General features: G+C 47.6%; 1 protein-coding gene and 1 long non-coding RNA gene across 2 annotated transcripts in view; both read left to right on the top strand.

Annotated features, from left to right (window-relative positions):
* LOC114870393 (uncharacterized) overlaps nucleotides 1-23,095 on the top strand; it is a 76,165-nt gene extending 53,070 nt beyond the window's left edge. Inside the window, exons 5-8 of the long non-coding RNA XR_008692533.1 lie at nucleotides 2,800-2,886; nucleotides 10,514-10,784; nucleotides 17,231-17,429; nucleotides 21,007-23,095. This is a non-coding gene — a long non-coding RNA (uncharacterized LOC114870393). The remainder of the gene's footprint in view (nucleotides 1-2,799; nucleotides 2,887-10,513; nucleotides 10,785-17,230; nucleotides 17,430-21,006) is intronic.
* Nucleotides 23,096-23,121: 26 nt separating this feature from the next.
* The window catches only part of meis1b (Meis homeobox 1 b), a 72,461-nt gene continuing 69,669 nt past the window's right edge, over nucleotides 23,122-25,913 (top strand). The window contains exon 1 of the mRNA XM_029174910.3: nucleotides 23,122-23,263. The gene's annotated coding sequence lies outside the window, so the exon portion shown is untranslated. The remainder of the gene's footprint in view (nucleotides 23,264-25,913) is intronic.

Genomic DNA, 25,913 nt, shown 5'->3' with positions numbered 1-25,913 from the left:
CTGTGTTTGAGCCGGAGCAAACGTGGTTTTGAGGTCGGTTTGAAGTGTCTGGTATCTTCTGCATCTCTCTCAGACACTAACCTTTTATACCAGAAGATGAAACAGATCTGTCTCTTAGATTAGCCCTTTATTAGGCTGCTGACAGCAGGGTGTGCACCGTGTCAACAAAGACGCTGCCAACATCTGCTTGAAGGGACTCAGTCGTAGAATTCCTACAGTATGTGAGACTCAGCAGCTGCCTCTTACAGGACACTGTGTGATCCTCTTGGGCATCGTTTGTGGAGCTGCTGCGCAGGTTTTAGACCTGGAGAAGGTCCATCTTATAAAGACTGTGTCGTTAAAGGTGAATTACAATAATTATACTTTCGAACCCCACTAGTTTATGTAGGAATCAGGGTGACAGCAGTAGGAAATGGGAAAAATCAGTGTGTCATTGTTTATAAAGGAAAGGAAAACTCTACAGCTGGGTTCCAAAGCATCTGTGCCAAAGAAGAGAAATCTTTATCATCACAAACAATAGTGTCAAGGGAAAACAAAGGCAGCGTTTATTGGCTTGTGGCGCTGAATGGTAGAGGTTTGATTGTGTGTGTGTGTGTGTGGGGGGGGGGCAGCTGTGTGGCTTTATGAAGATGAGATCCTCCATTGTCAGTCCACACCTTGGGCATGGATCACTTTTGACAAAGCACCATTATTTGCAGTCACCTTGGTCGTGTGGTCAGATAATGGGGATGTTTTCATAGACAAACACAGAAACTAGTGAGAGAGACATCAGTAAAACAATGCCATTGTGCACCCAGTGTGTGAGGAGGCAGAATGAATGGATTTGTCTTTTGACTTTTTTTTCGCAGCGATACAGTTTTTCTGTGAGTTGTTTGTGCCTCTGCCAGTGTTGACAGGCTCGGTTTCATTCCCGGCCTTGGCTCCACTTTCTGCCAAAGCTTCTGCTGGAGTCTATTAAAGCCTTGCACTGCAGGACCCGTCGCCTGCGACCATCAGCTGGAGCCAGATCCAGACATCTCTGGGCTCGGCTCGGTGCTGAAGTCATGTGGGATGTCTGGGAGCGCTCGGACATTATGTCACATCAGGAAAATAAGTTTTATTCCACAGTTCAGACAAAAAAGACTCCAGCCTTTAAATGTTTTGGGAGTAGATAGAAATGGAGATAATTCTGGTTTAGCTGCACTTGAAGAGAACGTTTTTGCATCTTCAAATCATGTTAGTGTGATGACACCGGTGGAGTTTAAAGTAAGGACGTACGTAAAAGAGCAGTGACCAAACCGGATGGAAAAATCGTAGTCACAGCATCACTTCAGTATGAACCCAATGGTGCTGCAGACTAGAGATCTAAGTTCTGTTGCACTGCGTTTCTTTCCTCACGCTGCGGCTCCGTCGTGTCCTCCTCCGCTCTGACAGACGCGACCTCCTCCGTGACCTCCAGCGTGGCCAGGTGGACGCGCTGCGCAGCGCTAGAGCCCCAGTGTCCTCATGCACTCTGTGCACGTCTAAGCTAGCTGTTAACCAGAGCATCTCCCCAGTGCTGCAGCTGTGCCAACATCTGTGCTCCGCGTCGTCTTCATCCACCCCATTCCCTCCAATAACCTGCCATGCCTTTGATGGGTGTGAATGAAGAAGGAACAGTTTGGCTACTTGGCTGCACAACATGCTGCTAGAACTGCACATATTAATAATAGATTTACCAGGATGCACTTTCTCCTCAGTTTACTTTAGCAGGTATGGACAGCAAATACTAAAAAACAGAGAGAACAGTCCTGTTTTGTTTACAGATTGTGTTCAACTTTTTAAAGAGAGTCCCCTTTAAAAGTGCTTCATCTTTGCTGCCACAGAAAAACCTCAAAAACCTAAAAACAAGTTCTTCACATCTTCGCTCTAGAAATTAACCAGGGGACAAAATGTGTCAAACATCTGTCACAGCTGAGGAGATCAAAGGCCCAGACTGAGAAGCGCAGTGCCAGAGACTGCTGCAGGGGGTCCAGCACATCGTGGCTCCTCCTCTCACCTTAGTTTAGGTTTAAGAGCACTGTGGACGATGATGAGTCAGCTGTTATCTGTGCCCACAATGGGCCTCGTTTCTGTGTCGATCCCCTGAACCTGGAACCGGGACCGGCTGCAGCTGCTTCTCTGTTCACTCTGGACGCTTTCAGTGAGAAACATGTTGTTGGCTGTTGAGTTTAGCAAATTACTGGCTGTGAAACGAAATGAAGCCCAGCATCATTCACAGCTTCTCGTTAGAAATATTTTCAATTGGAAGCAGCTATAAATCGAGACTCGTCTTGTTTGTACAGTACTGTACATGTGCTTTTACTTTTTGAATGATCAGTGGATACTTCTTAGGAATAAGAAGGTGATTACACAGAAGACCTATCGTTAAACACCCTAGATTTTTCTTGCAAACAATTGAAATATTAAAATATTACGTACATGAGATGCATTTAAAAACAGCGATGAATAAAGTGCAGTGTTTTTATTGTGAAAGGGAAAAAAGCCTTCGCTGCACCACAGTGAAAAGGCTCCTCCAGTCGCATCCTGGCCATGCACACACTGGCATGTAGGCGGGATCATGTTAATATGGTGTGAGACTGCTAATGGATTTATGATTGGATAATTAGAGGAAGGTGGGTAATTAGGAGAGCAGCCTATGCTTGGCTTCTCTGTTGGAGTGAGTGGGAACAGGAAGACTCCCTGCTGGTTGTTGAAGGGTGTTTATGTGTGTGAGCAGGTAAGTGTGCGTTTTTGGATGTCATTGCTACCAGCTAATGGTATAAATCCTCTCTGTGCCAGGTTCAAGACTTTCCAGGGGTAGTAGTGAGTTGTAGTGAGGAGCAGTAGAACCCGTGGCTGATGCTGTGATGCAAACGATTATAGAAGGTAAAAATATCTCAAACTTAATATTTTATCCACCATTAAAGCAACGTTTCAGCGCAGTTTATCAAATGTGTTGCATGTGCTTTACATATATTTTAGAGACTTTGATTTGTGTGATGTCTTTGAGTCTTTACTCCGAGGAGCAAAGGATTGTTTCTCATTTCACGTTTCTTGCTGTGATATTTAACGAGGCCAATCCAAGGAACTAACAGGAAAAAGTCAGAGCTAAAGATCAAGGCTAATACAGTCAAAGGCACGGAAATCATTTCAGCGCTGCCTGTCACGTGACACATGGTGTCGAGCGAGTCAGGAGTGTGTTCTGGAGTCCGATGCTCCCGTTGGCTCCGACCGCTGCTCGTGGTCACCGTGAGCTCCTGCTGCTCCGGGGGCGTGTTTTTAATCCCTGAGAAAATGACTGTGAAGCTAACGACTTCTCCCTCCGCCCGTCCACCATCTCCAGACATCATTAAAGCTAGGCTATAGCCCCAGGCTGCACATGAACCCCTTCTTCAAACTGTACACTTTATCCATAATTCAGCTGTCTTCCCTGAATTATTCACGCAAATAGTAGGGAAAATAATGGAGTTCACTGAATCTTACTTACACAAAACTATTTTAATGTTGATTTGAATTTTTGAGGCTCTCTGATGCGTGTGTGTGTGGTGGGGGGGGGGGTGCTTGTGGCCTCATCGGGGACAGAGGAACATGGGTTGGATCACATTAGCAGTTGTGGGCGGAAAATAAATAAATGTAGTAATTAAACACACGATGGACATAGAAATTTACACCATCATAAAGCGTAAATGAGCTGTTAGTTTGTGATTATAACATTAATTGTAGAAACTCCCAGCAGCGACTGCAGGAGCAGCCGTAGCGTGACACCACAGCCCACCTCCCTCTGCCCCCGTGTGACCCGGCCTCGGGGGGGGGGGCGACACAGAGCTCCTGGTTAATAGCTTATCAGAAAAAGGCTGAATTAACATTAGTTGCTTACTTACCATACGTGAGCCCCGCTCTTTAATCATTTAGCCCCTTCGGAGTGGGGAGGCCATGCAAGTTTTATCGCGGGAAAAGAATCAGGAATCCCAGGATAGGAGAAGGGTGGCTCATGCATAAGTAAAGCATACAGTACACGTTAGCACTAGAACCGTGCTCAGGGCTTTGGCTGGAAGCAGAGTGCATCACTGAGAGCTTCCCCAGGATCGCATGGAGGCGGGCGACGGCCTTCGGTGGAGCCCAGTGCGTCGGAGGCAGCGGGTCCTGGGAGAACACGCAGAGGAATGTCCTTGGGTCATGCACACCAACAGACGGCGTGTTCCCGCCTGTGTTTACTCTCGCTCACACTCTTTTTTTTTTTTTTTTTTTTTTTAACCATTTGATAACGCGTACACAGGCGGCTGAAACCATCGTGTAACATTTAGCCAATCGCTGGTTACAGTTAAAAACACTGGATTTTCTAGATGCAGCGTTTCACACTAATAAGACTTTGCATTTCACGCCGTGGGCCTTTTGTAGGTTTAGTCAGATCACTGCTACAGCGCTGGAACATTATTCATCAATTAAAACCACACTTTGAGCCTATTTGACTTTTACACTGGTTTTCTGAGCTGTTTGTTCACACGTGCAGCCTCAGCTGGACTTTACTGGTTTGTTTTCACTTCACCCTGACCTCTTTTGCTTCCAGATCCTGGTACGTGTGCACATAGATCCGTTTAGTACATTTTGCATTTTATTAGCAGCTTTATTGCTGGACTGATCCTGGCTTCGCGACCTTGCTCCGCTCCATTAGCTCCATCTTCTTCCTGATTTTTACCAATTACTGTACAGTAACTGATTCTATCTACACGGATGAACGGGAAGATGGAGAGAGACGAGGGACAGGGCCACAGGGGGAACGGCAGGGTGTCGGTGGGAGGATGAGGGATGGGATGACGGGGGTGTAAAGAGCAGCAGAGAGAAAGGAGCAGGGGATCGCAGCAAGGTGGAGACGAATGAGGTCCTGACGCCAGAACTAATTTGACACATTTGCCCAGAATTCCAGCACCGTCTGCCACTATCAACACATTTACCCTCTTTGTCTTGTTATCGAGGGAGATGAGGCCTCTGAGGTCTAGCATAGGTCTGGCAGATCAAAGAAGGTGCTTTTGCAATAGAGGCAGTCATCCAAATGCACAATCTCTGTCTCCATTTGAACGCAGGGGAAAGCGAGACGAGGCCAAAGAAAAGTGATGCTGACGGTCATTTTCCTGTGATGTGTGGGGGTAAAATGTGACTCCATTGTGTTCTCTGTGCTTTAGGTCACACTGTCTTTTAATGCTGATGACAGCTAAACTTCATTTTATAACATATATTTTAGAATATATGACTCATGGTCAGGTGGCGTTTGTATATTTGCGTAATTATAATTCCTTTACTGCGTTTGGTCACATGATGCGTCACCGGACTGTGTTTCATTATTGTTGAACCTAAAGTCAGTGCAGTTCTACCTGGTCCACAAATATCTCTGCCGTGATTGAATTCCACGGCTGATTGCATGTGGAGTGAAACTGGAGGGTCTTTGTCGCTGCCGCTGCATGTTCTCACTAGCCGAGCCGCCTATTAGCTACCTTTGTCTCCCCTAATGAGATATTCACTGTGAAATGTTAATTACTAAACATGGGGCCGAGTGGCTTCCAGTACTGACCCCATTCTGATTGAACTTAATAACAATTACTGTAGTTCTCCGTAAAAGTGGGTTAGGAGAAAATGAGGTTGTACAAAGACGAGCAGCTCAACTGCTACAACAAAGGAGGAGCCATTGTTGTACAAATGAATCCAGCTTACACTTAATGTGCATAATTAAACCCAACAACGTCATGAATAGACAGTACAGTATGTGATGAAGGCCGGCACAGGAACTTGCTGGGGGTCCGACTTCTCCGAGTAGCCGGACCGGGTGTGTGTGTGATCCAGTGTTGTGTGTATGTGTGATCCAGTGTTGTGTGTATGTGTGATCCAGTGTTGTGTGTTTTGTGATCCAGTGTTGTGTGTTTTGTGATCCAGTGTTGTGTGTGATTGTGTGTGTGATGCAGTGTTGTGTGTTTTGTGATCCAGTGTTGTGTGTTTGTGTGTTTGTGCTGTGACAGACGCTGGCTCCTCAGCCTCTGTATCTGCATGAGTCTGGCCCCGTGCGCTTCTCTGTTGGCGCAGCTATGAATAACAGTAATTGTTCGCCCACTCCCGTCTACTCCCTTTGTGCCGCTGCCAGCTGGCATCTGGTACCCGCCGACAGTAATATTCACCCGCGGCCCCTCGGCGCTCACAGGCTGCGTCTGCGTCTGCGTCTGCGGTCACGTGACTCTCCAGCTGTGTCCTCGCGGCTCCACCGGTGCCACGCAGGCGCCGACGTGTGTAGACACAAAGTACACACACACACACACTCATATAGAGTCACCGCATGAAGGTTTGTCATCACACACAAATACACACACGCGTTCGTTCATGTGTCCCCAGACAACTTTTGACACAGCTCACTCACGTATGCAGACGCACACACGCACGCTGAGCTCCCCTCCTGTCCTCAGCCCCCGTCCAGCGTTTTCCAAATGATCTCATCAGATTAGCCCCAGATTGCTACCTATTACAGCCCCACTACTTATTTAGCAATTTAGCTAGGGGGAAAATTGCCCCCGCCTGATGGCTAATTTTCAGAGGTGACATTTTGCTGCATTGGGCTGCGGTGCTGAGGGGCCTGTTGTTGAATAGACAGGGGGTCCAGTTGTAGAGGAGCCATTAAAGCTAAATGATCCCCTCTGACTTGATTTACTGACAGGAGGCTTCGCATTGTAACCGGTGTGGAGGTGAGGGCCTGAATGGTGGGGCTGTGGCTGCTGAACCTCTTAAAGCCCTGCACCTTCGGCTCCGTTAATCTCACTCAGTCCTGTCTCCACCGTGTGATCTGTGCTCTCACAGTATCAGTCCCACTCTCCTCAGACCAGCGCTATGTGAAACTAGCACATCTCTGCTAGAAACGAATGCACTTCTATAAAGACTTGCTGATTAAGTTGTGTTGTGTTATTTGTGTATATGTTGTAGCCGTCTGCCCACATTGTCTATCCTTGGTCTCCGACCGCAGCCACGCGACTCCTTTTCCACACTAAGAGTATGTTTAACCCTGGCGCTGCAAGGTGCATTGGCTAATCGACATCTGTTGCACCAAATGGGATATACAGTATAACGCCGATGTGAAAGTGCATCAATAATCCCCGGTGAGTTATGAACTGACCGTGATTACGGCCCAGTGGCTGCAGGAAATCCGTTTGAGGCTGTAAAATCTGAAACCATGACATTATAAATATGCAGGCCATTAAAACAACAGCCACAGATGACGCTGCCAAAAATAACCCTGACACACCATCCAAGAACAAACTATGGATTATTGCTTAATGCAGTGCAATTCTCTTTATATTGTTACGATCTGGAAAAGTCCCCGTGCTCTCATTCATAATGAATGGAAAAACCTTATGTACAGAGTGTTTTCATGCTCTGGTGATGATGTCCGTGGAGGGTCGCGTTATTGCTGTTTGTCAGTGTGTTGCTTTGCGATTGTCCCACTTTCTATTGTCATAACATTTGTATAAATATGTTGTAAAATAATTTGTCACAGGATATTGTGAACAATTAATAATCTCAGGAGTGATATTGTTTTGGATGACGATAAGTTCACAATATGGCTCAGTCTTTTAAAGGCTTCAAATTAGTTTCTGTAAATGACCAAATGACCTCCCAGAAAATTAATCAGGCCGTTTTCTCCTTTGAATCTGACTTAAGACAATGAAAACCAGGGAAATGGAGACGGCTGCATCCTTTTGCACGCTGATTAGCCACGCGGAGGCATTAGTAGAAGCAAAATGGCAGCATTATGGCCCTAATGATGACCAATTTGAGGACCCCTGAGGACCCCAGCTGTGTCTAGGACCAGACATATTGGGCCATGATGAGCTAGACCAAACCTATTTACCCATGCTCCTCTTTTCCTGCCTGCAAAAGTCAGGCCCACGCAAACACATATGCATAATGGAGAAATAATGGAATCTTCTAATAATTTGTTTGGGCCGGGGAAGAAAGCCGAGGGAGGGCGGGTCGGAGGCTGCCTGTCTAAATACATGCCCCTGTGGCCTAACACGATTAGGATCTGAACTGAGACGGTCGAGCCCTTTTCCTGCGGTCGGGATGGAATATTGAGATTGGCGCCGCGGCGCTCGCTCTCTTGCCGGCGTCCTGCGACATTCCCTCACTCTGACACTTGTCTGCCAATCAAAGTGACGGACAGCTAACACGGGCAGAACAAAGACGAGCTGCTTTGTGTTAGTCTGTTTGCTGAGGAGGCCTGAGTGACACCTCCACTCTGCTGAGGTCCCGCGGTTTATTTAGTGGATGTCGTGATGGAAACACGGTCATGACTGCGACTGTTGACCACCAGCCTGGCAGCTACTTCTCTCATCTGTAACATCAAATACCGGTTTGATGAGGTTGTCTAGTTTCCCTGTTCTGCTGAGTTCCAGCAAAATCAGCCTCTGTTCTTAATGGAGACCAACGACAAAGTACATAAATAAGTTTAATGTGTTGGTGGCCGGTCTCGCTCTGAAATATGAACCACTGGAACAGTGTTTGGTGCAGAAGCTCATGATTATTTAAATATTTTCTCCCTCATGAATAATGCAGAATTGCTGGTTGAAAGTGCGTGCGTGCGTGTGTTCACACCTGTGTTTAAGCATCAGCATTAGAGCCAGTGTCTTACTGTACGAGTGCATGCTAATCTCATCTCTGTGCTCAGGTCCTATTGTACATGCGTGTGAGTGTGTGGACGTGTACGTACATGCGTGTGAGTGTGTGTGTGTGTGTGTGTGTGTGTGTACGTGCGTGCGTGTGTGTGTGTGTACACGTGTACGTGCGTGTGTGTGTCTGTCTCTGTGTCTGTACGTGCGTGTGTGTGTCTGTCTCTGTGTCTGTACGTGTGTGTGTGTGTGTGTGTGCGTGTGTGTGTGTGTATGTACGTGTGTGTGCGTGTGTGTGTGTGTACACATGTATGTACGTGTGTGTGCGTGTGTGTGCGTGTGTGTGTGTGTACACGTGTATGTACGTGTGTGTGTGTGTGTCTGTACGTGTATGTACGTGTGTGTGTGGGGTGAGCGTTGCCTCTGCGTCCTCCGGGGCTCCAGGCTGCCAGTGAACATATGTTTGTCTCTGTGATCTCTCGGCCCACCAGCGATACAGGCTCTCAGTGTGTGTGTCCCCTCAGACTTCACCGCTGCCAGGAGAGCAAACACATTGATGTGGAGTCTGCGAGGAGACGGAGCGGAGCTGCAGCAGCGACTTAAAGGCAGAGGCTCGGGGTTTGAGACGCGCCTCCACAAATGATGCTGCCTTGAAGTCGTGCTTCGTGTTGTGGACGTTTTCTGATGCTGGTGTGATTATGGATAACGCAGTGGCTATAGGCTGCAGCTGAACCATGGAGCACGTCAGCGCTCGAGACAGAAACGCCATTTTACAGTTTGGAGCTCTGAACTCTGGCTGTAACATATGATCTGCTTTTTTATGACGGCTCATCCGTCCAGTTTCAAGTTAAGCTTAAGTGTCTTCAGTGTTAACTGATCATCTGTACACGGTGATTTAGGTTTTTTTTAGTAGCGATGGTTTTAGCTTTTGCAGTCGCAGGCTCCAACTTATAGCTTTAACGACCTCCTGCACCGATTGCAGTCTTTTCTGCCGCTGGCTGGACTCTGTCTGCCTGTTTAAGCCCAGTGTGAGCTGCTGCTCACCTCCCGTGGATCTGCTGTAACTGATCTGGTTTCCAGCAGGCAGGTGACTTAAAGACTGTACAATACGCTACACTAGTCCACCAACACACAGGGACAGAGCATTGAGCAGCTCAGGGCGATTCGTCTAAGACGCTGGTGAAAACCAAACAGGGCTGCGGTGTGTTTCAGCAGTGTGAGGTTTGGCTGCTCAGGTGCTGCTGGCAGCAGAGTTGTGAGAACTGCAGAGCTCCGTGCTGCAGTGCACCAGGCTGCGAGAGACTCCACTTGTTGCATATAAATCACCAGCAGTCATGGGTTAGTTTGTGTTGGCGTCTCCATTTTAATCACTGCCTCAGTGCAGACAGCTCAAATACTGTGAATAATAAAGCAGGAAATTGCAGCCTAATAGTAGAAACTGGGCATTTTCAACAATTCAGTCCCATCACAGTTGTCATTGTTACCACAAGCTGATTATGATTATTGGACCTTTACACGCTGGCAGGAGGTTGGACAGAATAACTGCTGCGTTTTCTGACCACAAGCAACAGAGTAGCAGCTGATCAGTGTCCGCAGAAGGGCTCATATTAGGTATCTGATATCAAAAAGAAGTCGCATTATTTTGCCAATCGGCCGATAGTGTTCTTATAGTTGTCAATGACTCACTAAACGCTGGTGTTAAATGGAGCCAAACCAGAAAAGAAAAGAAAATCCCAGCGACATCCTGAACTTTAGCTCAAACTGTTTTCTTTTCAGCATGACTTCTCTTTAATCAGGACAGTTATTGTACTTCAGTCCTGCTGGTCTCAGAGAGCGCTGATGCGTGAGTCACATAAAGCTTTTCTTCTCTGCAGAACTTTTTTCCGAGCGGACACTTCGGCCCACTTCAAAGGGCCGTTAGGACGGAGGCGTCCAGCCGCCTTCACTGGGAGTCACGTCGCATTTGTAGGAACCTGGCGTCAGAGCGGGCAGAGTGGGAGCAGCGAGGGCCGAAACAGGAGGAAGGAGCCGTTTCCATTCATCCGGCCGCACAGGGAACCGAGGACAGGACGCAGGAAGTGGCCGACGGGTGTAGGACAGGCCGTGGTTCTGTGCACGGCCCGTCTGACAACCCGTTCGCTGTCGGTGCGGCTCAGGTTCAGCCTGAACCTGCTCTACGGCGCTCACATACAAATGTGCCTCCGCTCTCATCCTCATTCTGCTCCTTCACCTCCCTTTTCCTGCTGCTTCTACCTCCCAACCTCTAAATGAACATGTTGCTGTCCTGACGTAGCGCTCGGTCCCCGTCTGATGATGTCACAGGTGGAGTGTGGGTTTCTGCTTTGAGGCAGTGTATGGCTAAGTGACTGTGAGAGCCCCCAGTAATCCCTCTGTTTAAGACGGGGCCCGCTGGGGCCCAATGAAAGATGTAATAGGATCCCTCAGTATGCCTGCTTCCTCTGCAGGGTTGGAGATTAACACTAGACTCATATTCAGCTTTGTCTGCCAGGGCTGGACCTCTCTGTCACACTCCTTAACAAGCCTGAACATTTCAGAGGCTTGAGACCAAATATCTCCATAGATCACTGCAGGGTTTTCTCCAGGAATGTACTTGATGTTTTACAGTACTGCCAAGAAGCTTCGTAAATAGAAGCAACTTTATGCTAGTACTTCACACAGTGGTTAATAGCTAATTACTATTAGCAATAAAACCTTTACACATTCACACAGGTATCAACGATGCTTGACCAAAGTGTGTATTGCATCACAACAACAGGAGGAGAAGGATGTGAGCTTCTCATAATGCACAGACAAATGGTGATTCTCCTCGTGTCAGATCTCACGTGTCTCAGCAGCGTTTGTGTGAGCGGTTGCAGCTTCGTACTTTAGACGCCACTTTTTGGAGTGGATGACGCGCTCAGAGGCAGCGGAAGCAGTTTGCCCAGTTTCAGCAGCAGCTGAGAGTAGAAGCCCAATGCGTGTGTGCGTGTGTGTGTGCGTGTGTGTGTGCGTGTGTGTGTGCGTGTGTGTGCGTGTGTGTGTGCGTGTGTGTGTGTGTGTGTGTGTGCGCGTGTACAGTATGTGCACAGAGGGACTTAGCGGTGGGAAAAGTCCTTGGACACACACACACACACACACACACACACACACACACACACACACACACACTGCTCAGAGTCAGCTGTCTGCCCCTGCTTCTCAGCTCATTAAACCAAATCCTAGGGACTGGACTGAAGAATTTAAATGAGAACCCCCACCTGCTTTGATGTTCTGGCCCTTTAGCTCAGCTCGTCGGCCTCTAACAGGTACAGTGGCTCCGCTTTGTGAAGGCTCCCTGCCCCTTGGTTTGTTTCCACTCTGGCCTCTGCTGCACCTCTGGGCGTCACACCTGCACCCACGCTGACACTGGTGACACGTTTTGTCTGAGCTTGGTCCTCGGGGAGGAGGAACTTAGTTTTAAACCCTGAAATTGTATATGTGTAAATCCGACAAAAATCCCCCTCCCCAACACTCCCACCCAGCCATGTTTGTCTGGGCCTTGTAGCTCCAGGTCCCCACGGAAACTGGATAACAGCAGTGTTTAGAGCAGCCACGGATTCGTTTGGGATAACAGGACCTGCCTGACAGGCCGAGGGACCGTCCATGTCCTCCTGCAGGAGGGAGAGGGAGGGAGGGAGAGGGAGAGAGGGAGAGAGGGAGAGAGAGAGAGAGAGAGAGAGAGAGAGAGAGAGAGAGGGGACTTTGAATGAAAGGACTTCAACTGTTTTGCAAAAGAGGCTGATCCTCTTATTTACCTAACTGCCACTCTTGGCTAAAAACACACAACCGCATCACTTGAATTTCATGACCCTTGAGAACCAGGACCCTTAAGGAGAAGATGAGAATATTTGTCAAAAGTATTTATGTGTGTGCGTGCTTTGTTTCTTCTTTTCCAGCTAAAAGGTTTCTTTGAAAACCTAATGTGCTTACCGAAAGTTTTGACAGCTGTAAAAGTCATCGAAGACGACACAAGTGAGCCGCTGTTTCCTGCAGCAGCGTCGAATGGCCTCCGTCGGGCCACTTCTGGATTTACCGTCGTACCTTGATGTTTGTTTTGACGGCCCTTCTTCCCTCATTGTTCGCTCTTACGTGGACCCTCAGAAGCAGCTGGACAGAAACTTTTTCAAAGTCTTACGTGAACTTCATACGACACCCCTTCCCCCTCCCTCGTGTGTGACCTCCGACCCCATCTTGATTTGTCCTTTTTTACCGTATGCCAAAAAATCTGTGGAAGAGGCTGTCCCTGGCCGCTGTCTATGGAAGCACCCCCCCCAAAGCCCCGTCAGCCAGGCATCATCCAGCGGCCCTCGCTCTCTGTATCGGCTTTTTGTCAGGGATTTGCCTCCTCAATCCCACAAATCAACAGAGGATAGATGCCTATTGTGCCTAATCAAAGCACTTCCTCCTGGGGTAATCCCTCAATTTGAGCAGGAAGAAAAGCCCAGAGAAGGGGGAATGTTCTGGATCAATCCTATGAAGGGCCCATATTATACACTCTCATTTAGATTTCACCAAAGAGACACAGCCAGCCACCTCCAGCCGCTCTCCTTTCTGCCTGTGTTTATCTTCATTTTACTGCTCTTTCTCTCTTTATTAATCTGTTTTTCCTTTGGTCTTATTGTCAGCTGGTGTCCTGGTGAGCTAGCTGGTTAGCACGTGGCGGCTCTTTCAGGGCTGCTTGTTTACTGGAGGAGGCGTGCGGATGATTGACTTGTGGCTGGTGAAAGCTGCTCGCTGCGGTGGATGAAGGATGACAGGAGCTTCAGTCGTGATGTCAGCGCGCACACAAAGCTGTGCAGCGCTCATTTAGCCGGTGGAGGTGTATTTGTGAGGTTCGCTGCAGTGGGAACTTGACGCTTGTCGTTTTGGCCATTCATGCTCTGATACGCGGCAGGTGTTGGGTTTCTTTCATTTGAATATCGTGCAGATCATAAAAGTCCCCGACACAGAAAATGACTGTCCTCCTAATTTATGACCTGAGATGATTCATTTCTTAAGTCAGGTAATAATAAAGGGTTTCATCGTCTGTCTGTCATCATCAGCATCCAGTTTAAAGCTCACTGTAATCGTACGTTAAAATACAGGAAGGCAATATCTTTGAACGATTGGAATCTCATGATGTTCTGATGCAGGTCGTTTGTGCAGTGAGCGCCAGATGTCGGTGCTGCTGACGTTCAGAGTTACTTTATGTTGGACTGAACTTAAAACGCGACTCATAAGACTTCCTCAAGTGGGAAATTTCACAAAATGAAAGGTTTGTGCTGCCGTGGAGCCGTTCGCGGAGCCGTGTGTCACCGCTTGGCAGCGCTGCCGCCGCCTCTGTATCGAAGCTCATAAACTTAAGGCTATTTCCATTCTGTGAGTGGACGCTGCAACCTTGTCCTGCTCTCAGGAGCCGTCGCTACGTCCAGACGCCAGCAGATGTTGGTGTCTGTTGGATCAAGTGGTTGTTGTGTTTAGGCTCAAAGGCAGCTGCTGCTGCTGCTGCTGTACATGCTGCTTTGGCTGCAGTACGTCTGTCCTGACAAACGATGCCTGTTGGATCAGCTGCATGAATAAAAGCACATAATCTGTAAGTGACATGGTTCCCACCCCACCACCTCCTCCTCATGCACTTGTTGCAGTGTGTGATTCTTATTTAGTGACCAATTCTTTTTGTATTTCGTGCCCTTTGGTGCTAAAGTCCTGCTGCCTTGAAATATCTCTGTTCTCTGTGATTCATTGAAGCGGTGAAACCCAAGCTCACGGCCTCGTACAGGGGAGTTGCATCAATGGATATCATTGACCAAAGCTGACAGAACATGACCTTTACCGGAGTTCTGAGGTTACTGTTCTCAGGCAGAGGAAGTCAAAATAGATGAGTGGATTAAGTGAGAGCCAGTGTCCCCGGAGACTCATTAGAATAAGGAGAGAGGGAGAGAACGGGACCGATCCCAGCTGGACCGGCTTCCCTTTACATCTGACCTCATCCCAGTTAAGACTTCATGCGCATTCGTGGGCTCAGGTGCTCGGACCCGACAGCGCGGCAAGAGCGGTGAGCCTGAAAGCTGCGCTGAGTCAAGTTACTGCTTTACAGAAAGGTTCATCTGCATTCACGTTCAGTCAAACACGTCTCCAGTCTGTGAAAGCGTTGGTGAAGTCGAGTTTAACAAGCCCGACCTTCTGTGTATATACAGTATGCAGGTAGTCACTGTGTGTGTGTGCGTGTGTGTGTGTGTGTGTGTGCGTGAGTGCGTGTGCGCGCGTGTGTGCGCGTGTGTGTACGTACGTACGTGCGTGTGTGCGTGTGTGTGCGCGTGTGTGTGAGTGCGTGTGCATGTGTGTGTGTGTGCGCGTGCGTGTGCGTGTGTGTGTGTGTGTGCGCATGTGTGTGTGTGCGTGTGTGTGTACGTACGTACGTGTGTGTGTGCGTGTGCCATGTGTGTGCGTGCGTGCATGCATGCGCGTGTGTGTGTGTGTGTGTGTGCGTGCATGCATGCGCGAGTGTGTGTGCGTGTGTGTGTCCACGCTGAGATGACAGCGATGTGTGGCCCACATGATGATGTGATGGACGATGTGAGTAATTCTCATTAAGTGGAAAATGCCACATTAACATTTATGACTTTTCAGAGAACTGTGATTACATGTGTTTGCGTTAGTTGAAGCCCTGTGAGCAAGCAGTTTCTTGCCTTCATATTTAAGCCTTGTGAAACACAACACACCACTGCTTTATTTTCCTGCTTGCGTTCAGGCACTGCTGTAAATTTTCAGTCCAACTCTTACTGGAGCTTGTTTCTTTTCCTGGACCGGCGAAATGATAAGAATCAAACCATGGCCTGTTTTGCCTCTGTCTGCTTCGAACACTAACCTCTGCTTTTGGGTGGTGGAGGGCTCTTTGCTCTCTGACTCCAATCCCTTCTCCTGGCCTCGGTTTTTAACCTAGATCAAATGTTAGGCTTTAAAAAGCTAAAGTTTGATGTGGATGAGCAACTGCCTATGAAACACTTTAATCCGCAATGCTGTAATGTATTTAATTTCACACCCTCTGATGGTGTTGCCCCCTTTCAGGATTACCCAAGGCAGATGGGGGTGGGGGCACAAGGGCAAAGAAGAGGGGGGTAGTTCCCAAAGCTGCTTGTAGGGTGAACAAGACTTAAGACAGAAACAGGGTGAGGGAGGCAATCAAGGAGAAGCACAAGCCGAGGTGCAGAGTAAGAGTGGGACTCGGAAAAACGAAGGCAGCGAAGAAAAAGCCTTTCCTCAAGCAGGGAGAATGTGGCTTCAGAGGGGAAGGAGGAAGAAAGAAGAATGCCACTTTACAATTTGGATGCTTGTATTCAAATAGGAGGGTCGGAGCTTTGGAGTCCGAAGAATGCAGCTATATCTGCATTGTCACATCCCCCCTGCTTGGATAAGGGAAAAGACACCCTGGCAAATCCCATTGTCGAGCTTGGGAGCTTCATAAAAGTTAAGGAGCGATGGATATGGTCTCGGCCTCCTTATGAGATGAGGATCTATCTGGCCTGGCTTCGGAAGCCCGAGACGCATACGCAGGGATATTGGAGGCAATAATTCCCCGGGACGGGAGCACACACAGGCTCCTTTATATCGCCTCCTAATATCCAATTTACGGGCTCAGGCCCTCCGCCAGAGCAGCCCCCGAGAACTTAGAATGCACAAACGCCAGCGTGAGATGGAATTAGGGCCAAGTTCTCTTTTCTTCTGTTTGCCAAAAGTTTGAGGCTTACAGAAATATGAAACTGTTTTTCTCTCTCTCTCTCCCCTCCCGTCTCCTCTGTCCGTTAACCCACTTCATCCACTCAATAGACAAAGTCAAAGCAATAAATAATTTGGACCGGGGACGGAAAATGACTTGATGTGGTGGTTTTACATAAAATATGACAAGTTTTCCCAACGCAGCGACTAGAAATTGCCGTAAACAAGCATCACTTATTGGAACTAATACACAGTTGCTAAATAGATTTGGTCTTTGAAATTTGGGGCATTGTGACCGTGTCAGTGTGCAAATGAGGGAGGTTCGGTTATTTAGAGGGGAGACGAGGTGGGGGAGGCCATCATGCTCAGATGAGTGGGGATTTATTTAGGGGTCGGGTGAAAAAGTAAAAGTTAGAAAGTGTATACATGCTTAAGAAGCATGATATTCCCCCTCCGCTGATCTCCTTATCCTCTCCTTAGCCTCCCTAAGCGGTATGTGGTCCACACACACACACACACACACACACACACACACACACACACACACACACACACACACACACACACACACACACACACACACACACACACACACACACACACACACACAGTGACTTTCCCTCTGCCATTGCTGGATGAATCTGCTGTGAACCCTGCCAGACTCTCTTGCCTGTGGATGTATTTACTCATAACAAGGGCTTAGGCCAATAAGAATATATGGTGATTTATACTGTGACCAGCAGGAGATTGTGTTGCCCTGATGCTTTAAGTATTTCACACTTTGCTTAACTCTCTGACACCTCCAAAGATAAAATCCTCCATTTGTTACCATCCCTATCTCCTCCTCCTCCTCCCAGGTCCCCACGAAGCAACAACAAAGCAAAGTGTGATGGAACCCACAATCGACACAGAGGAGCCGTGCTCCCAAACCGCCTACACACACTTGAGTCACAAAAGCACCTGCGAGGCCTGAAATGAAAGTCGCTGCATCACTTGTTCTGAGAATAAAGGCCAGTAGAAGCCGTAGCTGTGACTGGAGGAGGGAGGAAGCTACAGGTGACGCCTGAATGTCAGCTTACGCTGCACCCGACGCGTGAATCATTCTTTCTCTCTCTCTTTCCTGCAACTGAGAGAAATAATTTGAGCAAAAATAGGGAAACATTAGGCTTGTCTGTTTTACACACAGTGGCTCTGAATGCAGTGGGCTTGGATTTCCCCTAATACAGGCACTGATTAAATCCTGCATTAACTAGTTTATGACATTTCATTGACTGAACGATTTGTCTGGTAGGAAAAACTAATACACCCATTAATCAATGAATTATTATGGTTTCTTTTTACTCAAACTTTTCAAATAATAAGGTAAATTTGTGTGCGCAAAATTGACATTTTTATAAATTTCTGCTGTAATTTATTTTGAAAGATGAAACCTTAGACATTTCCACAAAGGCCAATAATTAACTGTAATAAACATCTTGGAACCTGAGAAAACCTCTTGCTGTTAATTTCTCCCCAGTGAAATCTGCCTCTGTCTTAATTTCTCCTGTCATTCTGGGCAAACTCTCTGAAAGGCGTCGCATTTGAAGAACTCCACGCTGATCTTATCCCGCTACCTTCCTTGAAAGGTCAAACAGAGTGTGGCCAAGTCATAAAAATCCCCCATCTCATTATTTGAGCATTTCTCCGTCCGGTGGCAGGGGTGCAGTGCAGTGGAAAAGGAATGATGTATTGGAGGTGGTCAATAGTCGATCTATAATGACTGTGTTGTTGGGCTTTCACTTTAGAATAATTTATATCCTGGCTGATCAATAACTAATCTTGGGCATAGTCAGCGCTGAAATAAAGAGGAGAATGATGATGGCTCTGCTGGAATGTGTGGGAAGCTGATGCCCCCCCCCCCCCCCCCCCCCCCCCCCCTCCTGCTGCAGCACATGTGCAGGTCTCAGCTCCAGCGGCATGTACGTATTCTGTGTCCACATGACTCTGTGGACGTACGTCACGCTAACTTAATTAGTTTAATAAAAATGCACTGCGTATGTGCGTGCATGTTAAACCTGTGCATGTCTTTGTGTGCACACGTGCGAGCACTAGTGTGTAAATCTGGGTGTTGCAGTGTTTTTCATGTTTGTGTGTGTGTGTGTGTGTGTGTGAGTGTTGAGGGGCCTGAACCCTCTGCCCTCAGATTAGCCCCTGGTTGATAGGATTAGGCTCTAATGACTGGGACTTGGAAGACAAAGGGAGTTTCTGCAAAGAGGCTTAGATATGGAAGAATTAGCAGCAACCTTCCATTGCTCTTTCTTTCACTTTTCTTGCTTTTTTCCTGCCTTGTTCACTCCTTCTCTCCTCCTTTCTCTCTCTCTGACCCTTCCTCCCCATTGTCTGTTGCATTGTTCCCGGGTCTCTTGTAGCCCTGTTTTCCTCCACTGTCCCTCTCTGGTCATTTAACATATTTGGGCCTTTGTGCACCTGTCACCAGATGTGGTGGAAATGCTGTGAAGCTCAGTGTTTTGGACGCAGGTGAACATCCTTTGCACGTGCTTTGAAATGAGCCAAAGTTAAAAGTCACTCAAGTTTTTAACATCTAATATAAAAAGCTCATGAGGCAGGAACCGGTCTGGGTCCTAGCAGCGAAAGAAATCTTCACGTTCACCGTATAAACGCTATGATTTGACATTTCTCTGGCAGAATCAAACATCTTCAAGCTTTTTGATATGACTCGGTGGCATCAAAACACAACCAGTAGCACCAGACCTGCAGCACAGATAGACCCGGGTTTTCAATAGCTGTCCTTATTAGCGCTTATGCTAAATGGTCTGATGCGCCAAGGCCCGGCTCAGGTTCTAATTGCCCCGGTCTCAGATGCATTTTCAGAGGGAGCGCCAGCTGAAACACAACACAACAACTGCAGAAGAGAGGGATTTAGGAGATTTTCTGCCAGCTTACGTAAGAAGAGAAGAAACCCGCTCCTTTAGGTTGGAGCCGAGAGGCAGCATGTGTGTTTGTGTGCAAAGATAAAACCAGTGGTGGATGAAACCATTAGAGGAGTATTGCTCAATAAGCCTTGGTATTTTAATTTGGAGCAGAGTGTGTGTGTGTGTGTGTGTGTGTGTGTGTGTGTGTGTGTGTGTGTGTGTGTGTGTGTGTGTGTGTGTGTGTGTGTGTGTGTGTGTGTGTGTGTGTGTGTGTGTGTGTGTGTGTGTGAGAGTTGCAGTGCGAGGCTGCGTTTTAGCGATGCCTGCAAAGAGGGAAAAACAGCGAGGAGCCTGAAATAAAGGAGGGCGGGTGGACATCGCGATTTGTTTGGGAAGTCGTGTACGGTGGTGTGAGTTGGAGGACGGAGTGTTGGTTTACTGAGCCCCAGCTGGGCTCTAATCCTCCTGACTTTCATAAACCTGACTGGGCAGAGCAGGCAAAGCGCTGGCATTAGCGCCACGAAAGCACAGGGAGGTTGTGCCCAAGCCAATCTGCTGTCAGTCTTAATCCAGCTATTGAGCTGTTTATTTAGTTTATTTAGTTTCCTGCCAAAGTCATCACCTTAAGTTGCATCAATTAGAAAACACGGGCTTCTATCTGTGCAGTGGTTGCTGCGCAGCCAGGGATGTGAGTGACCCACTGTCCCTTCACACACGCTGTTGCATGTTTAATTTCGCTCTTTTAATTATTTTGCTTCTTTTCTTGCCTCATTTTTATGTAAAACTGTCCCAAATATCCTTGAAAAACGTAATAAAACACAATATGCGACTAATTAGTGGACTAATTCGGTTTGAAGTGTCGTTACTTCGCTTTGATTCTCGGTGAGCACTTCAAAGCCTGGATGTACAAGGTGGAATCTGTGAAGCAGGCTCGCTGCACATGTCGGAGCGGCCAAATCAACTCCGTTTACAGTGTAATAACAGTGACATCATGCAGTTTTCCTAACCGTTCCCTGAGTTATGTTGAGTCCAATTTGGCCTAAAATGCTCACATACCTCCTCACGTGCACGCAGACAGTGAGGTCTACACGCACACACACACACACACACACACACACACACACACACACACACACACACACACACACTCCCCTGCGTCATGCGCTCGCAGCCGCTCGGCTTTTATCTCGTGCTGCCAGTAGATGAGGACCATATGCAGTCTGTGCAATTATAGTGTGGTGAATTGGTAGAACAACACGAGGGCGTTTTAACGGAGCAGTAAATGCAGGTAAGGGTCTGTATTAAGCCGGATCGGGTTGCGCTGATGCCGTCAGCTGGAGGCCGACTCGCAGACGGGCTGTTTGTGGGCGCGTGTTGTGTTCAGGTACATTTTGTTTGCGTTTCATATTTGATAATGTTGTGGCTGCAGCATCAAAGGGGACGTTTTTCTACGTTTACACGTGTTTCTCTGTGGTTCATGGGGGAAGTTTGTGCCACACACACATGCACACGCACAATTTACCTGTCTGAACGTCTGAGGGAAATTGCATGTGATCTGTAATGGTTTTGGATACGTGACCCCACCAGATTCCTTTTCTAGTGCCCGCTGGGTGAAAGGTCAAGCTCTGAAATGAGCGTGTGCAGCCCTGTGATGTCGACTCCCTCGGGAGAATCGGATTAACCCGCGCTCCTAAATCACCAGTAGATTTATATTTCCACAGGTAGGAAGGACGGGTCAAGTAACGAGCTGGACCAGCGCTGCAGATGGGCTGTGACAGACGTCCTGTCAGTGGGAACCGGCAGATAATGTAGTTCTGTCCAGCTCATGTTTTTATATAAAATAATTACAGCTTCATTTAATAATGTTTAGTGCAGTTCTACGCTGTGGATGAAGAGAATGTTTGATTTTAGCTTTAATTCCAGGCTTTGATGCCAGAGGCAGGATGTGGAGTTTCAAGCTCTGCTCCAGCGGAGGTTCTGGTGGTTTGGTGGTGAGGAGCGGATCCAGAAACAATGTGATCATTGCTAACATGTCAATTCAGCCTGATTAACTGTGTCACTCTTTCTGTACGCTGATCATTTTCTCTTTCCTTTGCGGCTGTTTTCCCCTTTGTCAAATTGCAGAAATATTTGGTGTGTGCTCCTCATCATGACAGCGATGTTGTGTAACGCGCACTGAGCGGAAACCTCACGTCACCCGAAGGTCTCAGAGAAAACGTCTGACCATTCATAATAAATAATAGTTATTTATGTATGAATGTAAGATTCCTTTACCTGAATGTTACCAAGCACAACCTCTGAAAAATCCTGTGCTCAAATGACCAAATGCATTGTGGGTAGTGTAGGCAACTGTCCACTGTCCAGGTTGTGTATATGTAGAGAAGTCATTTTTGAAATATTAAAAAATATTCTTTCAAACAAATAATGGAAAACAAAATACCAGTTATTAAACATTCCCCTGACGTTAATCAAAGTAGCGGTTTTTTTCATTTCCTCTCAGAGCCAATAAACCGCTTTCAGAATAGAAATCCTCACATTTACAGCTTCTGTCTGCATTTAGAAATTCAGGGCCGAAGCATAAACGCGGGAGGGGAGAATAATTATGCGAGGCAGGTGTGGTATAATGTGTGATAAACAAAGGAGGGAAGAAGGAGCGACAGAACAAAGAGTACAAAGATAGAAGTGTCAAACATTAGCGCGCGCAGACTCGTCTGTTGTTGTCTTCTGATGGTTATGACACTTGTGATAATTAACAAAAGCTAAGTGCAATACATTTGCAACAAATCACACAACCTTGGTTCTTTGACAGTTTGCATGAGGTTTGGAGGAACTTTTTAAAGAAAGCGAGTTGGCGCTGGTTGCTGCGTCTGGGGCTCCGTCCGCTGCAGCGGAGCCACAGACGCGGCGACACTTCACTGTGTGTTTGTGGGTCCTGCACAGTGAACGTGAGTGCGACCGGTGACCTCTGACCTCTTCAGGACCTTCACTACGGATAACGTTGTGGGAGAGACGTGCTGACGGCAGCCGCTGGGTCAGTGTGTTTGTAATGTGATTCCGGGTTGCCAGGTTGGCTGTAGCGGCCGCCCGCTGCCCGCTCTGTCTGCCGACCACCTCCTGGACTCACTCAGCTTTCATTGTGCGTCCTTCAGAGCAGTTGTGCAGAATGCACTGTTGCAAATCAGTAGCAGGCTCGTGCTGAACGCTTGGCAGATGTGGAACCGCTGGCCGTTTGGCACCGGACTCCTGCTTACGTCTCATGTTAATGTTAAAATGAAAAACAAGCAGGAAGCGGCTCTTGCTTCTGCGAACCTCCCTGAGATGATGAGGATGTTTTCAAACACAACCGCACCGTCTGCACTCGCTGCTCCCACAGATTACAGAGCTTTGTGTAAACTGATATTTTAGCGGGTTCAGTCCGTTCCCTCAGTCCTGCGTTAGCGTCCGACTCTGACTTACAACAAATTAGCTCCGCAGCAGTGCAGTAATGTACGGGATGACTGTTGTCCATCACTTTATTACGTGTTATCCAACATGTCTGCTTCTATAGAAGCTGTTAAAGTTTAACCTGCAGCGCTGGCAATTTATTCAGCGTTAGGTTTAAATAGTGAGAAGTTTAAGCTTTTATCGCCTTCGTCATCGTCGTGGTATAAACGCTGCGTGGTGCTTTTTGTGTGTGTGTGTGTGTGTGTGTGTGTGTGTGTGTGTGTGTGTGTGTGTGTGTGTGTGTGTGTGTGTGTGTGTGTGTGTGTGTGTGTGTGTGTGTGTGTGTGTGTGTGTGTGTGTGTGCGCGCGTGTGCGTCTTTGATTTTTTTGTGCTGACCATGTGTTTACTGCAGACTGAGAGATGCACATCGGCCACAAAGCCAAACAGTGGTCATGGAAGCAGCTTTTATACTCCACCAGCTGCCTGGATGAGAAAGCAGCCATCATGTGGAGCAGCTTCACTCTGGAGCCCAGAACGGCGCCCATCTGACACAGGTTAGAAGAGAAACCTCAGGTTTTGTATTTATTGTGACTAAGCCAAACATAAAATCACATCTACAGATGTAATTATGTATGAAACATTCCACACTGACTAGAAGCAACAAGCTGGAGGTTCCTTAAAGGCTCTAACAAAGCAAACACACAAGTCGTCCTCCTCATTATATTGAACGTCCGTACGAATGTGAACGCGTATTTGCGTCTGCGCCTGGAAACGCCATTGATCCGCTCTGACCTGGCAGCTTGTGCTGGGGCTCGCTGCTTTATTACCACTAGGCTATGCTGTGCTCCCAGGCCACTCTGCTGCAGAGCCTCACACCCATCCAGGAAAAGATGAGTCTTCACACCTCTTCCTCCCTCACTACTCCCTTTCTATCACCCCCCCCCCCCCCCGGTTTTATAGCTCGGCTCCGACACCCGCCTTTTTCCACTCGTTCTCTCCTCATCGCCATCCTTCATCTCCCTGATTTGCCGCGCTTACTTTTTCTCACTTCCACCCCCCCACCCCCCCTCCCTTTTCTCCCTCTGAGGTGCTGATCAATTCACAGCCTCCTTGGGAAGTGTGAGACCCCCACCCTCCCCCACCTACCCTCTGCCATCCTTACCCCTCCGCTCTGAATGGCACAACTGGCCGTCACATGCCGCCCCTCACCCTCGCCTCACCCTCACCTCACCCCACCCAGTCCTCCGCTCATGGATTTTTGCTGGAGAGAGGAGTTAATGTGATGCCGATGATGATGATGATGATAATCCTCCTCTCCTTCTGTTTCTCCTTCTGTCCCACTCTTCTCACTCCGTCATGTCTCCTCCTCTCCCAGCAGAAGTGTCTGCTATGCCATTAGCACACCTGAAATAATAGCAGTGGTGACAAATGCTGCTGGAAGGGGAAGGCGGGAAGGAGATGAGGGGGAGGCCTGGACGTGTGCGTGATAGCGATGGGCCCTCAATCCGTCTGTGGGGTTAATTCAGCCTCTGCAGCCTCTCAGAGTAAAAGCGGAGCTGCTGACCTGGTGGCCGGTGCTGCAAAGTGAAAATTGACTGGCAGCGTTCAGTGCAGCTGTTGTGACAAGCGGTGTGTGTGTGTGTGTGTGTGTGTGTGTGTGTGTGTGTGTGTGTGTGTGTGTGTGTGTGTGTGTGTGTGTGTGTGTGTGTGTGTGTGTGTGTGCTGGGATGCATACGCTGCGTGGGTCGCTGTAGGAAAGCAGCTGTTGATCACATCTGTACGGGCGGGTGTGATGCGTGGACGCCGGTCCGAGCCGCTCGTGAGCGCCTTCGGTCCCTCGTCTTCATCGCTGAGCGTCGCGTGCACGTTGATGCGACGCCTACGACGGCAGCAGCTGCTGCTTCTACTTCTCGGCTCCGGCCGAGCCGAACGAGGCCGCAGGTTTCTGTTCTGCTTGAAACGTAGCGATCGGTGCCGGTGAAATCCAGCAATGAGCTGTTCTTTAAAAAGCTGCTCAGCGTCGTATTTCTCCACCAGATTTAATCTTAGGTTTCAATCATACAAGGCTTTGCTTTCATTTGGAATTTGTTTATACCTCAGATGCTTTTGACCATCACTCACAGCTCAAATATAACGTACAATTACATATAAATATCACAGTGTTATATCACAATGTCACGCTCACAGTATTTTAAATGTAGAAGTGATGAACAGCTGCTTTTTTTTTCCTGTGACACAAAGACATGCTACAAATAAATGGCAACAAACCAAAAAGACAACTGGCTTCAATATGTGTTTTATTAGCAGGTGAAATTATTTACATAACACAGATAATGATAAATGGCTTCTTTACAGATTCAATAGTAAAAAATACTAAGCAGTAAACAGAGTCTGACGGCAGGTTTTTACAGCAGGTTGAACCTTTGCTTCTGTCTTAATTATCTGAACAGGACTCTTCCTCTGTGTTTCTGCCTGACGTGTAATTTCCAGCAGCTCCGGTAGAAGGCGCAAATGATTAAGCATTAATGTGTGTGAGACGAGAGCGGCTCACGATGAACATTTGGGCCGCACTGCAGAATCCAGCAGCAGGGACCGGTCCCAGAGGGAAAGAGTGAGCCTTAAGAAAAGACGGAACTGATTTCATGGGTTAGGATTAATGTTGGATTATAATATTTTATTATCAGAGCTTGTGGTTTAGTCCTGACCATGTTGTTTTTCTAATTTAATTATACTCTTCTGGGTTTAGTTTGAAAATTCTCCTAAAATAATTCATGAACCTTTGCAAACGTTCCTCTGCTTATAATAACTGCAATTGCTGCGTTCAAACGTTGTTCTGTCTCCCTTCATTTTCATTAATTAGTGACAATTTGTTAACTATGATATGGACTTCTGGTACAATATGTGCTTTTCTTATTGGTCCTGCTTCATATTAAAACTTGTTGCGCAGACCTTTAAAATAAACCTCTCGAGGCAAAAGGGATGATTTGTTTGCTCAAAGCTTTTCGAACTGAATAATCCCAGACCGGCTCCCAGCGCCTGAACGCACCCTAATGAATCCGACTGGGTTTTGTGACAGCCGGTAATATACTAGTAGGTTCATATAATTAGATACGCCGTGAAAACCTCCCAGCAGGTCGATCTATCTGCCAGTGTGACACACAGCAGAGGAACCCAGTGGCCTTTTCTTGCGGATCCCAACACGTT

Source organism: Betta splendens, chromosome 15 (genome assembly GCF_900634795.4).
Source record: "Betta splendens chromosome 15, fBetSpl5.4, whole genome shotgun sequence".
Classification (NCBI taxonomy): domain Eukaryota; kingdom Metazoa; phylum Chordata; class Actinopteri; order Anabantiformes; family Osphronemidae; genus Betta; species Betta splendens.
The sequence above is the reverse complement of the archived record's forward strand: the minus strand, read 5'-3'. Positions and strand labels throughout refer to the sequence as shown.